Below are 15,000 nucleotides of genomic sequence, written 5' to 3'. Positions count from 1 at the left end.
CCCCTCGTCCCTCACCCCCTCGTCCCTCATCCTCTCGTCTCTCACCACCTCGTCCATCATCACCTCGTCCCTCCCCACCTCGTCCCTCACCCCCTCGTCCAACCCCTCCTCGTGCCTCCCCACTCATCCCTCCCCTCGACCCTCCCCTCCTCGTCCCTCCCACTTGTACCTCCCCTCCTTGACCCTCCGCCCCTCATCACTCGTCCCTCGTCCTTCCCCTCCTCAACCCTCCCCTCCTTGTCCCTCCCCCCTCGTCCCTCTCCCCTTGAGACACCCCCTCATCCCTCCCCTTCTCGCCCTCCCCCTCGACCCTCAACCCATCATCCCTCCCCCCTCGTTTATCACCCCTCGTCCCTCCACCCTCGTCCCTCAGCCCTGGTCCCTCACCCTCTCGTCCCTCACCCCTTGTCCTTCCCTCCCTCGTACCTTCCTGTCCCTCGTCCCTCCACCTTGTCCCTCCCCCCTCGTGCCTCCCCTCCTTGTCCCTCCCCCTGATCCCTCCCCCTTTGTCCCTCAACCCTTCATGCCTCCCCCCTCATCCTTCCCCCTCGTCCATACACTCATCCCTCCCCCCTCTTTCCTACCCCCTCGTCCCTCCCCCTCATCCCTCCCCCCTCATCCTTCCCTCCTTGTGCCTCCCCTCCTTGTCCCTCCCCCTCATCCCTCCCCCTTTGTCCCTCAACCCCTCATCTCTCCCCCCGTCCTTCCCCCTCGTGCATACACTCATCCCTCCCCCTCATCCCTCACCCACTCGTCCTTCACCACCTCGTCCCTTCCCCTCCGCCCTCATCCCTCCCCGTCCTCCCTCTCCCCTCAACCCTCGCCCCTCGTCCCTCCCCTTCATCCCTCGCCCCTTGTCCCTCCCCCTCATCCCTCACCCACTCGTCCTTCACCACCTCGTGCCTCCCCCCTCATCCCTCCCCCGTCCCTTCCCCTCATGTGGCACTCCCTCAACCCTCCCTCCTCATCCCTCAACCCCTCGTTCCTCCCCCTCATCCTGCCCCAATCTTCCCTCCCGCCTCGCCTTTGCCCCTCCAGCCCAGGTGGCGCTGCCTCATCCCTCTGAAACGCTCCCTCGGCCCTCATTCCTCCACTCTTGACCCTCCACCAAGGCCCCAGGCAAAGACATCCCTCCCCCCTCCTCCCTACAGCTTGGAGCGTCCCACCTCATCGCTCGTAACTTGGACCCTCATCCCTCATTCCTCCCCTTTCATCACCCGCACCCTCAAACCTCGAAAGTGGTACCTCAAGCATCAAGTCTCCTCCAACATCTCCCTTCCAGTGAGAGTCAGTGTGTGTGTGTGTGTGTGTGTGTGTGTGGGACCCGTACCCCAGTGAGAGTCAGTGTGTGTGGGACCCGTACCCCAGTGAGAGTCAGTGTGTGTGTGTGCTTGGGACCCGTACCCCAGTGAGAGTCAGTGTGTGTGTGTGTGTGGGACCCGTACCCCAGTGAGAGTCAGTGTGTGTGTGTGAGGGACCCGTATCCCAGTGAGAGTCAGTGTGTGTGTGTGAGGGACCCGTATCCCAGTGAGAGTCTGTGTGTGTGTGTGTGTGTGGGACCCGTACCCCAGTGAGAGTCAGTGTGTGTGTGTGTGGGACCCGTACCCCAGTGAGAGTCAGTGTGTGTTTGGGACCCGTACCCCAGTGAGAGTCAGTGTGTGTGTGTGTGTGTGGGACCCGTACCCCAGTGAGAGTCAGTGTGTGTGTGGGACCCGTACCCCAGTGAGAGTCAGTGTGTGTGTGGGACCCGTACCCCAGTGAGAGTCTGTGTGTGTGTGTGTGTGTGTGTGGGACCCGTACCCCAGTGAGAGTCTGTGTGTGTGTGTGTGTGTGTGGGACCCGTACCCCAGTGAGAGTCAGTGTGTGTGTGGGACCCGTACCCCAGTGAGAGTCAGTGTGTGTGTGTTTGGGACCCGTACCCCAGTGAGAGTCAGTGTGTGTGTGTGCTTGGGACCCGTACCCCAGTGAGAGTCAGTGTGTGTGTGTGTGTTTGGGACCCGTACCCCAGTGAGAGTCAGTGTGTGTGTGTGCTTGGGACCCGTACCCCAGTGAGAGTCAGTGTGTGTGTGTGAGGGACCCGTATCCCAGTGAGAGTCAGTGTGTGTGTGTGTGTGGGACCCGTACCCCAGTGAGAGTCAGTGTGTGTGTGTGTTTGGGACCCGTACCCCAGTGAGAGTCAGTGTGTGTGTGTGTGTGGGACCCGTACCCCAGTGAGAGTCAGTGTGTGTGTGTGTGTGTGAGGGACCCGTACCCCAGTGAGAGTCAGTGTGTGTGTGTGTGGGACCCGTACCCCAGTGAGAGTCAGTGTGTGTGTGTGTGTGTGTGTGTGTGTGGGACCCGTACCCCAGTGAGAGTCAGTGTGTGTGTGTTTGGGACCCGTACCCCAGTGAGAGTCAGTGTGTGTGTGTGAGGGACCCGTATCCCAGTGAGAGTCAGTGTGTGTGTGTGTGTGGGACCCGTACCCCAGTGAGAGTCAGTGTGTGTGTGGGACCCGTACCCCAGTGAGAGTCAGTGTGTGTGTGTTTGGGACCCGTACCCCAGTGAGAGTCAGTGTGTGTGTGTGTTTGGGACCCGTACCCCAATGAGAGTCAGTGTGTGTGTGTGAGGGACCCGTATCCCAGTGAGAGTCAGTGTGTGTGTGTGTGTGTGGGACCCGTACCCCAGTGAGAGTCAGTGTGTGTGTGGGACCCGTACCCCAGTGAGAGTCTGTGTGTGTGTGTGTGTGTGTGTGGGACCCGTACCCCAGTGAGAGTCAGTGTGTGTGTGGGACCCGTACCCCAGTGAGAGTCAGTGTGTGTGTGTGTGTGTGTGTGTGTGTGTGGGATCCGTACCCCAGTGAGAGTCAGTGTGTGTGTGTGTGTGTGTGCTTGGGACCCGTACCCCAGTGAGAGTCAGTGTGTGTGTGTGTGTGTGTGTGTGTGGGACCCGTACCCCAGTGAGAGTCAGTGTGTGTGTGTGTGTGTGTGTGAGGGACCCGTATCCCAGTGAGAGTCAGTGTGTGTGTGTGTGTGGGACCCGTATCCCAGTGAGAGTCAGTGTGTGTGTGGGACCCGTACCCCAGTGAGAGTCAGTGTGTGTGTGTGTTTGGGACCCGTACCCCAGTGAGAGTCAGTGTGTGTGTGTGCTTGGGACCCGTACCCCAGTGAGAGTCAGTGTGTGTGTGTGAGGGACCCGTATCCCAGTGAGGGTCAGTGTGTGTGTGTGTGTGTGTGGGACCCGTACCCCAGTGAGAGTCAGTGTGTGTGTGTGTGTGTGTGTGTGGGACCCGTACCCCAGTGAGAGTCAGTGTGTGTGGGACCCGTACCCCAGTGAGAGTCAGTGTGTGTGTGGGACCCGTACCCCAGTGAGAGTCAGTGTGTGTGTGTGTGTGTGTGTGTGTGTGGGACCCGTACCCCAGTGAGAGTCTGTGTGTGTGTGTGTGTGTGGGACCCGTACCCCAGTGAGAGTCAGTGTGTGTGTGGGACCCGTACCCCAGTGAGAGTCAGTGTGTGTGTGTGTGTGTGTGTGTGTGTGTGGGACCCGTACCCCAGTGAGAGTCAGTGTGTGTGTGGGACCCGTACCCCAGTGAGAGTCAGTGTGTGTGTGGGACCCGTACCCCAGTGAGAGTCAGTGTGTGTGTGTGTGCTTGGGACCCGTACCCCAGTGAGAGTCAGTGTGTGTGTGTGTGTGTGTGGGACCCGTACCCCAGTGAAAGTCAGTGTATGTGAAGCCTTAATTAAAAGTTTAACGTTATTTCTTGATAGGATTCAGGACCTGTTATACCCTATGATCCGGTCAACAATCAGTGCAATATTCCCCATACAGATTTGGAGACAGGTCCAGGGCTCTGCTGTTCCAAATGTGCTCCAGGTATGAGACAAGAGACATATATAACCTAAATTATTGGAGGGTCAGTAATGAGGGAGATCCGCACTGTTGGAGGGTCAGTGCTGAGGGAGAGCCGCACTGTCAGAGGGTCAGTAATGAGGGAGAGCCGCACTGTCAGAGGGTCAGTACTAAGGGAGAGCCGCACTGTCGGAGGGTCAGTACTGAGGGAGTGCCGCACTGTCGGAGGGTCAGTGCTGAGGGAGTGCCGCATTGTCGGAGGGTCAGTGCTGAGGGAGCACCGCACTGTCGGAGGGTCAGTGCTGAGGGAGAGCCGCACTGTCGGAGGGTCAGTACTGAGGAAGAGCCGCACTGTCGGAGGGTCAATACTGAGGGAGCGCAGCACTGTAGGAGGGTCAGTGCAGAGGGAGCGCCGCACTGTCAGAGGGTCAGAACTGAGGGAGTGCCGCTCTGTCGGAGGGTCAGTGCTGAGGGAGAGCCGCACTGACGGAGGGTCAGTGCTGAGGGAGAGCCGCACTGTCGGAACGTCATTACTGAGGGAGAGCCGCACTGTCGGAGGGTCAGTACTGAGGGAGAGCCGCACTGTCAGAGGGTCAGTGCTGAGGGAGAGTCGCACTGTCGGAGGGTCAGTACTGAGGGAGTGCTGCACTGTCGGAGGGTCAGTGCTGAGCTTAGGCAGAACTGGGAACAGAGGGATACAAAGAGAGGACACAATGGGGAACAGGGGGATATAGAGAGAGGACACAAAGGGTAACAGAGGGATATAGAGAGAGGACACACCGGGGAACAGAGGGATACGGAAAGAGGACACAATGGGGAACAGAGGGATATAGAGAGAGGACACACCGGGGAACAGAGGGATACAGAGAGAGGACACACCGGTGAACAGGGGGATATAGAGAGAGGACATAGCGGGGAACAGAGGGATATAGAGAGAGGACACACCGGGGAACAGAGGGATATAGAGAGAGGACACACCGGGGAACAGAGGGATATAGAGAGAGGACACACAGGGGAACAGAGGGATATAGAGAGAGGACACACTGGGGAACAGAGGGATATAGAGAGAGGACACACCGGGGAACAGGGGGATATAGACAGAGGACACACCGGGGAACAGAGGGATATAGAGAGAGGACACACCGGGGAACAGAGGGATATAGAGAGAGGACACACCGGAGAAAAGAGGGATATAGAGAGAGGACACAACGGGGAACAGAGGGAAAAAGAGATAGGACAGAACGGGGAACAGAGGGATATAGAGAGAGGACACACCGGGGAAGAGAGGGATATGGAGAGAGGACACACCGGGGAACAGGGCGATAAAGAGAGAGGACACACCGGGGAACAGAGGGATATAGAGAGAGGACACACCGGGGAACAGAGGGATATAGAGAGAGGACACACCGGAGAAAAGAGGGATATAGAGAGAGGACACAACGGGGAACAGAGGGAAAAAGAGATAGGACAGAACGGGGAACAGAGGGATATAGAGAGAGGACACACCGGGGAAGAGAGGGATATGGAGAGAGGACACACCGGGGAACAGGGCGATAAAGAGAGAGGGCACAACGAGGAACGGAGGGATATGGAGAGAGGACACACCGGAGAACAGAGGGATATGGAGAGAGGACACACTGGGGAACAGGACGATATAGAAAGAAGACACACTGGGGAACAGAGGGATATGGAGAGAGGACACACCGGGGAACAGAGGGACATAGAGAGAGGACACACCGGGGAACAGAGGGATATAGAGAGAGGACAGACTGTAAAACAGAGGGATATAGAGAGAAGCCACACAGGAGAACAGGGGATATAGAGAGAGGACACACCGGAGAACAGAAAGATATGGAGAGAGGAAACACCGGAGAAAAGAGGAATATAGAGAGAAGACACACCAGGGAACAGAGGGATATAGAGAGAGGACACACCGGAAAACAGAAGGATATAGAGAGAGGACACACCGGGGAACAGAGGGATATAGAGAGAGGACACACCGGGGAACAGAGGGATATAGAGAGAGGACACACCGGGGAACAGAGGGATATAGAGAGAGGACACACCGGGGAACAGAGGTATATAGAGAGAGGAAACACCGGGGAACAGAGAGATATAGAGAGAGGACACACCGGGGAACAGAGGGATATAGAGAGAGGACACACCGGGGAACAGAGGGATATGGAGGGAGGATACACCTGGGAACAGAGGGATATAAAGAGAGGACACACTGGGGAACAGAGGGATATAGAGAGAGGATACACCGGGGAACAGAGGGATATAGAGAGAGGATACACCGGGGAACAGAGGGATATAGAGAGAGGACACAGCGGGGAACAGAGGGATATAGAGAGAGGACTCACCGGGGAACAGAGGGATATAGAGTGAGGACACACCGGGGAACAAAGGGATATAGAGAGAGGACACACTGGAGAAAATTGGAATATAGAGAGAGGACACACCAGGGAACAGGGGGATATAGGGAGAGGACACATCGGGAAAGAGGGGGATATGGAGAGAGGACAATCTGGAGAACAGAGGGATATGGAGAGAGGACACACCAAAAAAGAGAAGGATATAGAGAGAGGACACACCGGGGAACAGGGGGATATGGAGAGAGGACACAGCGGTGAACAGAGGGATATAGAGAGAGGACACAACGGGCAATAGAGGCATAGAGAGAGAGGAAAAATGGGGAACAGAGAGATATAGAGAGATGACACATCGGGGAACAGGGGGATATAGAAAGAGGACACTCTAGGGAACAGAGGGATATAGAGAGAGGACTCACCGGGGAACAGAGGGATATAGAGAGAGGACACACTGGGGAACAGAGGGATATAGAGAGATGACACTCCAGAGAACAGTGGGATATAGAGAGAGGACACACCGGGGATCAGAGAGATATAGCGAGATGGCACACCGGGGAACAGAGGGATATGGAGAGAGGACACACCGGGGAACAGAGGGCTATAGAGAGAGGTAACACCATTGAACAGTCCGATATAGAGAGGGGACAAACCGGGGTACAGGGGGATATAGAGAGAGGACACACCGGGGATCAGAGAGATAAAGCGAGAGGGCACACCAGGGAACAGATGTATATGGAGAGAGGACACACCGGGGAACAGAGTGATATAGAGAGAGGACACACCGGGGAACAGAGGTATATGGAGAGAGGACACACCGGGGAACAGAGGGATATAGAGAGAGGTAACACCGTTGAAAACTCCAATATAGAGAGGGGACACACCGGGGAACAGGGGGATATAGAGATAGGACACACGGGGGAACAGAGGGATATGGAGAGAGGACACACCGAGGAACCGAGGGATATAGAGAGAGGACACACCGCGGAACAGGGGGATATGGAGAGAGGACACACCGGGGAACAGAGGGATATGGAGAGAGGACACACCGGGGAACAAAGGGATAAAGAGAGAGGACACACTGGGGAACAAAGGGATATAGAGAGAGGACACACCGGGGAACAGAGGGATATAGAGAGAGGACACACTGGGGAACAGGGTGATATAGAGAGCGGACAATCTGGAGTACAGAGGGATATAGAGAGAGGACACACAGGGGAAAAGAAGGATATGGGGAGAGGACACATCGTGGAACAGAGGGATATGGAGAGAGGAGACACCGGGGAACAGCGGGATATAGAGAGAGGACACACCGGGGAACAGAGGGATATAGAGAGAGGACACACCATGGAACAGAGGGATATAGAGAGAGGACACACTGGGGATCAGAGGGATAAAGAGAGAAGACACATCGGGGAACAGGGGGATATGGAAAGAGGACACACCGGGAAACAGGGGGATATAGAGAGAGGACAATCTGGAGAACAGAGGGATATGGAGAGAGGACACACCAGGGAACAGTGGGATATGGAGAGAGGACACACTGGTGAACAGAGGGATATGGAGAGAGGAGACACCGGGGAACAGAGGGATATAGAGAGAAGACACATCGGGGAACAGGGAGATATAGAAAGAGGACACACTGGGGAACAGAGGGAAATAGAGAGAGGACACATCGGAGAACAGGGGATATAGAGAAAATATACACCGGGGAACAGAGGGATATAGAGAGAGGACACACTGGGGTGCAGCGGGATATGGAGAGAGGAAACACCGGAGCACTAGGGATATGGAGACAGGACACACCGGGGATCAGAGGGATATAGAGAGAGGACACACCGGAGAACAGAGGGATATGGAGAGAGGACACAACGGGGAAAAGAGGGATATAGAGAGCGGACACACCGGGGAGAAGAGGGATATGGAGAGAGGACAGAGCTGCGAACAGAGGGATAAAGAGAGCGGACACAACGGGTAAAAGAGGGATATAGAGAGCGGAAACACCGGGGTAAAGAGGGATATGGAAAGAGGACACAGCGGGGAAAATAGGGATATAGAGAGAGGACAAACCGGGCAACAGCGGGATATGGAGAGAGGACACACCGGGGAACAGAGAGACATGGAGAGAGGACACACCGGGGAACAGAGGGATATAGAGGGAGGACACACTGTGGAACAGGGGGATATAGAGAGAGGACACACCGAGAAACAGAGGGATATGGAGAGAGGACACAACGGGGAACAGAAGGATATGGAGAGAGGACACACCGGGGAAAAGAGGGATATAGAGAGAGGACACAACGGGGAACAGAGGGATATGGAGAGAGGACACACCGGGGAACAGAGGGATATGGAGAGAGGACACACCGGGAAACAGAGGGATAAAGAGAGAGGACACACCGGGGAACAGAGGGATAAAGAGAGAGGACACACCGGGGAACAGAGGGATATAGAGAGCGGACACAACGGGTAACAGTGGGATATAGAGAGCGGACACACCGGGGTAAAGAGGGATATGGAAAGAGGACACAGCGGGGAAAATAGGGATATAGAGAGAGGACACACCGGTCAACAGAGGGATATGGAGAGAGGACACACCGGGGAACAGAGGGATATATAGATAGGTCACATTGGGGAACAGAGGGATATAGACAGAGGACATCCGGGGAACAGAGGGCTATGGAGAGAGGACACACTAAGGAACAGAGAGATATAGAGAGATGGCACACCGGGGAACAGAGGGATATAGCGAGATGGCACACCGGGGAACAGAGGGATATTGAGAGAGGACACACCGGTGAAAAGAGGGATATAGAGAGAGGTAACACCATTGAACAGTCCGATATAGAGAGGGGACAAACCGGGGTACAGGGGGATATAGAGAGAGGACACACTGGGGAACATAGGGATATAGAGAGATGACACACCAGAGAACAGAGGGATTTAGAGAGAGGAGACACCGGGGAACAGAGGGATATAGCGAGAGGACACACTGGGGAACAGATGTATATGGAGAGAGGACACACCGGGGAACAGAGGGATATAGAGAGAGGCCACACCGGGGAAGAGAGGGATAAAGAGAGAGGACACACCGTTTTACAAAGGGATATAGAGAGAGGACACACCGGGGAACAGAGGGATATAGAGAGAGGACAAACCGGGGAACAGAGGGATATAGGGAGAGGACACACTGGGGAACAGAGGGATATAGAGAGAGGACACAATGGGGAACAGAGGGATATAGAGAGAGGACACACCAGAGAACAGAGGGTTATAGAGAGAGGACACATTGTGGAACAGAGGGATATGGAGAGTGAACACACCGGGGAGCAGCGGTATATAGAGAGAGGACAGACCCGGGAACAGAGGGATATAGAGAGATGAGAAAACAGGAGAACAGAGGGATAAAGAGAGAGGACACACCGGGACACAGAGGGATATAGAGAGAGGACACACCGGGGAACAGAGGTATATGGAGAGAGGACGCACCGGGGAACAGAGGGATATAGAGAGAGGTAACACCGTTGAACTCTCCAATATAGAGAGGGGACACACCGGGGAACAGGGCGATATAGAGATAGGACATACGGGGGATCAGAGGGATATGGAGAGAGGACACACCGAGGAACCGAGGGATATAGAGAGAGGACACATCGGGGAACAGGGGGATATGGAGAGAGGACACACCGGGGAACAGAGGGATATGGAGAGAGGACACACCGGGGAACAAAGGGATAAAGAGAGAGGACACACTGGGGAACAAAGGGATATAGAGAGAGGACACACCGGGGAACAGAGGGATAAAGAGAGAGGACACACCAGGAAACAAAGGGATATAGAGAGAGGACACACCGGGGAACAGAGGGATAAAGAGAGAGGACACCCCGGGAAACAGAGGGATATAGAGAGAGGACACAACGGGGAACAGAGGGATATAGAGAGAGGACACACCGGGGAACAGAGGGATATAGAGAGAGGACACACCGGGGAACAGAGGTATATGGAGAGAGGCCAAACCTGCGAACAGAGGGACATGGAGATAGGACACACCGGGGAACAGAGGGGTATAGCGAAAGGAGACACCGGGGAACTGAGGGATATAGAGAGAGGACACAGCGGGGAACAGAGGGATAAATAGAGACGACACACCGGGGAACAGAGGGATATAGAGAGAGGACACACCGGGGAACATAGGGACATATAGAGAAGATGCACCGGGGAACAGAGGGATATATAGATAGGTCACACTAGGGAACAGAGGGATATAGACAGAGGACATCCGGGGAACAGAGGGCTATGGAGAGAGGACACACTAAGGAACAGAGAGATATAGAGAGATGGCAAACCGGGGAACAGAGGGATATAGCGAGATGGCACACCGGGGAACATAGGGATATGGAGAGAGGAAACAACGGGGAAAAGAGGGATACAGAGAGAGGTAACACCATTGTACAGTCCGATATAGAGAGGGGACAAACCGGGGTACAGGGGGATATAGAGAGAGGACAAACTGGGGAACATAGGGATATAGAGAGATGACACACCAGAGAACAGAGGGATATAGAGAGAGGAGACACCGGGGAACAGAGGGATATAACGAGAGGACACACCGGGGAACAGATGTATATGGAGAGAGGACACAACGGGGAACAGAGTGATATAGAGAGAGGACACACCGGGGAACAGAGGTATGTGGAGAGAGGACGCACCGGGGAACAGAGGGATATAGAGAGAGGTAACACCGTTGAACTCTCCAATATAGAGAGGGGACACACCGGGGAACAGGGCGATATAGAGATAGGACACACGGGGGAACAGAGGGATATGGAGAGAGGACACACCGAGGAACCGAGGGATATAGAGAGAGGACACACCGGGGAACAGGGGGATATGGAGAGAGGACACACCGGGGAACAGAGGGATATGGAGAGAGGACACACCGGGGAACAAAGGGATAAAGAGAGAGGACACACTGGGGAACAAAGGGATATAGAGAGAGGACACACCGGGGAACAGAGGGATATAGAGAGAGGACACACTGGGGAACAGGGTGATATAGAGAGCGGACAATCTGGAGAACAGAGGGATATGGAGAGAGGACACACAGGGGAAAAGAAGGATATGGAGAGAGGACACATCGTGGAACAGAGGGATATGGAGAGAGGAGACACCGGGGAACAGAGGGATATAGAGAGAGGACACACCGGGGAACAGAGGGATATAGAGAGAGGACACACCGTGGAACAGAGGGATATAGAGAGAGGACACACCGTGGAACAGAGGGATATAGAGAGAGGACACACTGGGGATCAGAGGGATAAAGAGAGAAGACACATCGGGGAACAGGGGGATATAGAAAGTGGACACACCGGGGAACAGGAGGATATAGAGAGAGGACAATCTGGAGTACAGAGGGATATGGAGAGAGGACACACCAGGGAACAGGGGGATATGGAAAGAGGACACACTGGTGAACAGAGGGATATGGAGTGAGGAGACACCGGGGAACAGAGGGATGTAGAGAGAGGACACATCAGGGAACAGAGGGATATAGAGAGAAGACACATCGGGGAACAGGGAGATATAGAAAGAGGACAAACTGGGGAACAGAGGGAAATAGAGAGAGGACACACCGGAGAACAGGGGATATAGAGAGAGTATACACCGGGGAACAGAGGGATATAGAGAGAGGACACACTGGGGAGCAGCAGGATATGGAGAGAGGAAACACCGGAGCACTAGGGATATGGAGACAGGACACACCGGGGATCAGAGGGATATAGAGAGAGGACACAATGGGGAAAAGAGGGATATAGAGAGCGGACACACCGGGGAGAAGAGGGATATGGAGAGAGGACAGAGCTGGGAACAGAGGGATATAGAGAGCGGACACAACGGGTAACAGAGGGATATAGAGAGTGGACACACCGGTGTAAAGAGGGATATGGAAAGAGGACACAGCGGAAAAAAATAGGGATATAGAGAGAGGACACACCGGGCAACAGAGGGATATGGAGAGAGGACACATCGGGGAACAGGGAGATATAGAAAGAGGACACACTGGGGAACAGAGGGAAATAGAGAGAGGACACACCGGAGAACAGGGGATATAGAGAGAGTATACACCGGGGAACAGAGGGATATAGAGAGAGGACACACTGGGGAGGAGCAGGATATGGAGAGAGGAAACACCGGAGCACTAGGGATATGGAGACAGGACACACCGGGGATCAGAGGGATATAGAGAGAGGACACAACGGGGAAAAGAGGGATATAGAGAGCAGACACACCGGGGAGAAGAGGGATATGGAGAGAGGACAGAGCTGGGAACAGAGGGATATAGAGAGCGGACACAACGGGTAACAGAGGGATATAGAGAGTGGACACACCGGTGTAAAGAGGGATATGGAAAGAGGACACAGCGGGGAAAATAGGGATATAGAGAGAGGACACACCGGGCAACAGAGGGATATGGAGAGAGGACACACCGGGGAACAGAGGGATATGGAGAGAGGACACACAGGGGAACAGAGGGATATAGAGGGAGGACACACTGTGGAACAGGGGGATATAGAGAGAGGACACACCGGGAAACAGAGGGATATGGAGAGAGGACACACCGGGGAGCAGAAGGATATGGAGAGAGGACACACCGGGGAAAAGAGGGATACAGAGAAAGGACACACCGGGGAACAGAGGGATATGGAGAGAGGACACACCGGGGAACAGAGGAATATGGAGAGAGGACACACCGGGAAACAGAGGGATAAAGAGAGAGGACACACCGGGGAACAGAGGGATATAGAGAGAGGACACACAGGGGAACAGAGGGATAAAGAGAGAGGACACACCGGGGAACAGAGATATAAAGAGAGAGGACACACCGGGGAACAGAGAGACAAAGAGAGAGGACACACCGGGGAACAGAAGGATATAGAGAGAGGACGCACCGGGGAACAGAGGGATATAGAGAGAGGACACACAGGGGAACAGAGGGATATAGAGAGAGGACACACCGGGGAACAGAGAGATAAAGAGAGAGGACACACCGGGGAACAGAGGGATATAGAGAGAGGACACACCAGGGAACAGAGGGATGTAGAGAGAGGACACACCGGGGAACAGAGGGATATAGAGAGAGGACACAGCGGGGAACAGAGGGATATAGAGAGAGGACACAACGGGGAACACATGCATATAGCGAGAGGGCACAATGTGGAACAGAGGAATATAGAGAGAGTACAAACGCGGGAACAGAGGAATATGGAGAGAGGAAACACCGGGGAACAGTGGGAAATAGAGAGAGGACACACCGGGGAACATAGGGACATAGAGAGAGGACACAGTGGGGAACAGAGGGATATAGAGAGAGGAGACACAGGGGAACAGAGGGATATAGAGATAGGACACACCGAGGAAAAGAGGGAAAAAGAGAGAGGACACACTTGGGAACAGAGTGATATAGAGGGGACACATCGGGGAATGAGGGATAAGGAGAGGGGACACACCGCGGAACAGAGAGATATAGAGAGAGGACACACCGGGGAACAGAGGGATATAGAGAGAGGACACACTGGGGAACAGAGGGATAAAGAGAGAGGACACACCGGGGAATAGAGGGATATAAAGAGAGGCAACACCGGGGAAGAGAGGGATAAAGAGAGAGAACACACCGTTTTACAAAGGGATATAGAGAGAGGACACACCGGGGAACAGAGGGATATAGAGAGAGGACACACCGGGGAACAGAGGGATATAGGGAGAGGACACACCGGGGAACAGAGGGATATAGAGAGAGGACACAATGGGGAACAGAGGGATATAGAGAGAGGACACACCAGAGAACAGAGGGATATAGAGAGAGGTAACATTGTGGAACAGAGGGATATGGAGAGTGAACACACCGGGGAGCAGCGGTATATAGAGAGAGGACAGACCGGGGAACAGAGAGAATTGGAGAGAGGCCACACCGGGGAACAAAGGGATAAAGAGAGAGGACACACCGGGGAACAGAGGGATATAGAGACAGGACACACTGGGGAACAGAGGGATATAGAGAGAGGACACACCGGGGAACAGAGGGATATAGAGAGAGGACAAAATGGGAAACAGAGGGATATAGTGATAGGACATGCCGGGGAATAGAGGGATATAGTGAGAGGACACACAGGGGAACAGAGGGATATAGATAGAGGACACACCGGGGAACAGAGGGATATAGAGAGAGGACACAGCGGGAAACAGAGGGATATGGAGAGAGGACACACCGGGGAGCAGAAGGATATGGAGAGAGGAGACACCAGGGAAAAGAGGGATATAGAGAGAGGACACACCGGGGAACAGAGGGATGTGGAGAGAGGACACACCGGGGAACAGAGGGATATGGAGAGAGGACACACCGGGAAACAGAGGGATAAAGAGAGAGGGCACACCGGGGAACAGAGGGATAAAGAGAGAGGACACACCGGGGAACAGAGATATAAAGAGAGAGGACACACCGGGGAACAGAGAGAAAAAGAGAGAGGACACACCGGGGAACAGAGGGATATAGAGAGAGGACGCACCGGGGAACAGAGGGATATAGAGAGAGGACACACAGGGGAACAGAGGGATATAGAGAGAGGATACACCGGGGAACATTGAGATAAAGAGAGAGGACACACCGGGGAACAGAGGGATATAGAGAGAGGACACACCAGGGAACAGAGGGATGTAGAGAGAGGACACACCGGGGAACAGATGGATATAGAGAGAAGACACACCGGGGAACAGAGGGATATAGAGAGAGGACACAACGGGGAACAAA

The sequence above is a fragment of the Carcharodon carcharias genome, chromosome 40 (genome assembly GCF_017639515.1).
Source record: "Carcharodon carcharias isolate sCarCar2 chromosome 40, sCarCar2.pri, whole genome shotgun sequence".
In the NCBI taxonomy this organism is placed as follows: Eukaryota; Metazoa; Chordata; class Chondrichthyes; order Lamniformes; family Lamnidae; genus Carcharodon; species Carcharodon carcharias.
The sequence above is the reverse complement of the archived record's forward strand: the minus strand, read 5'-3'. Positions refer to the sequence as shown.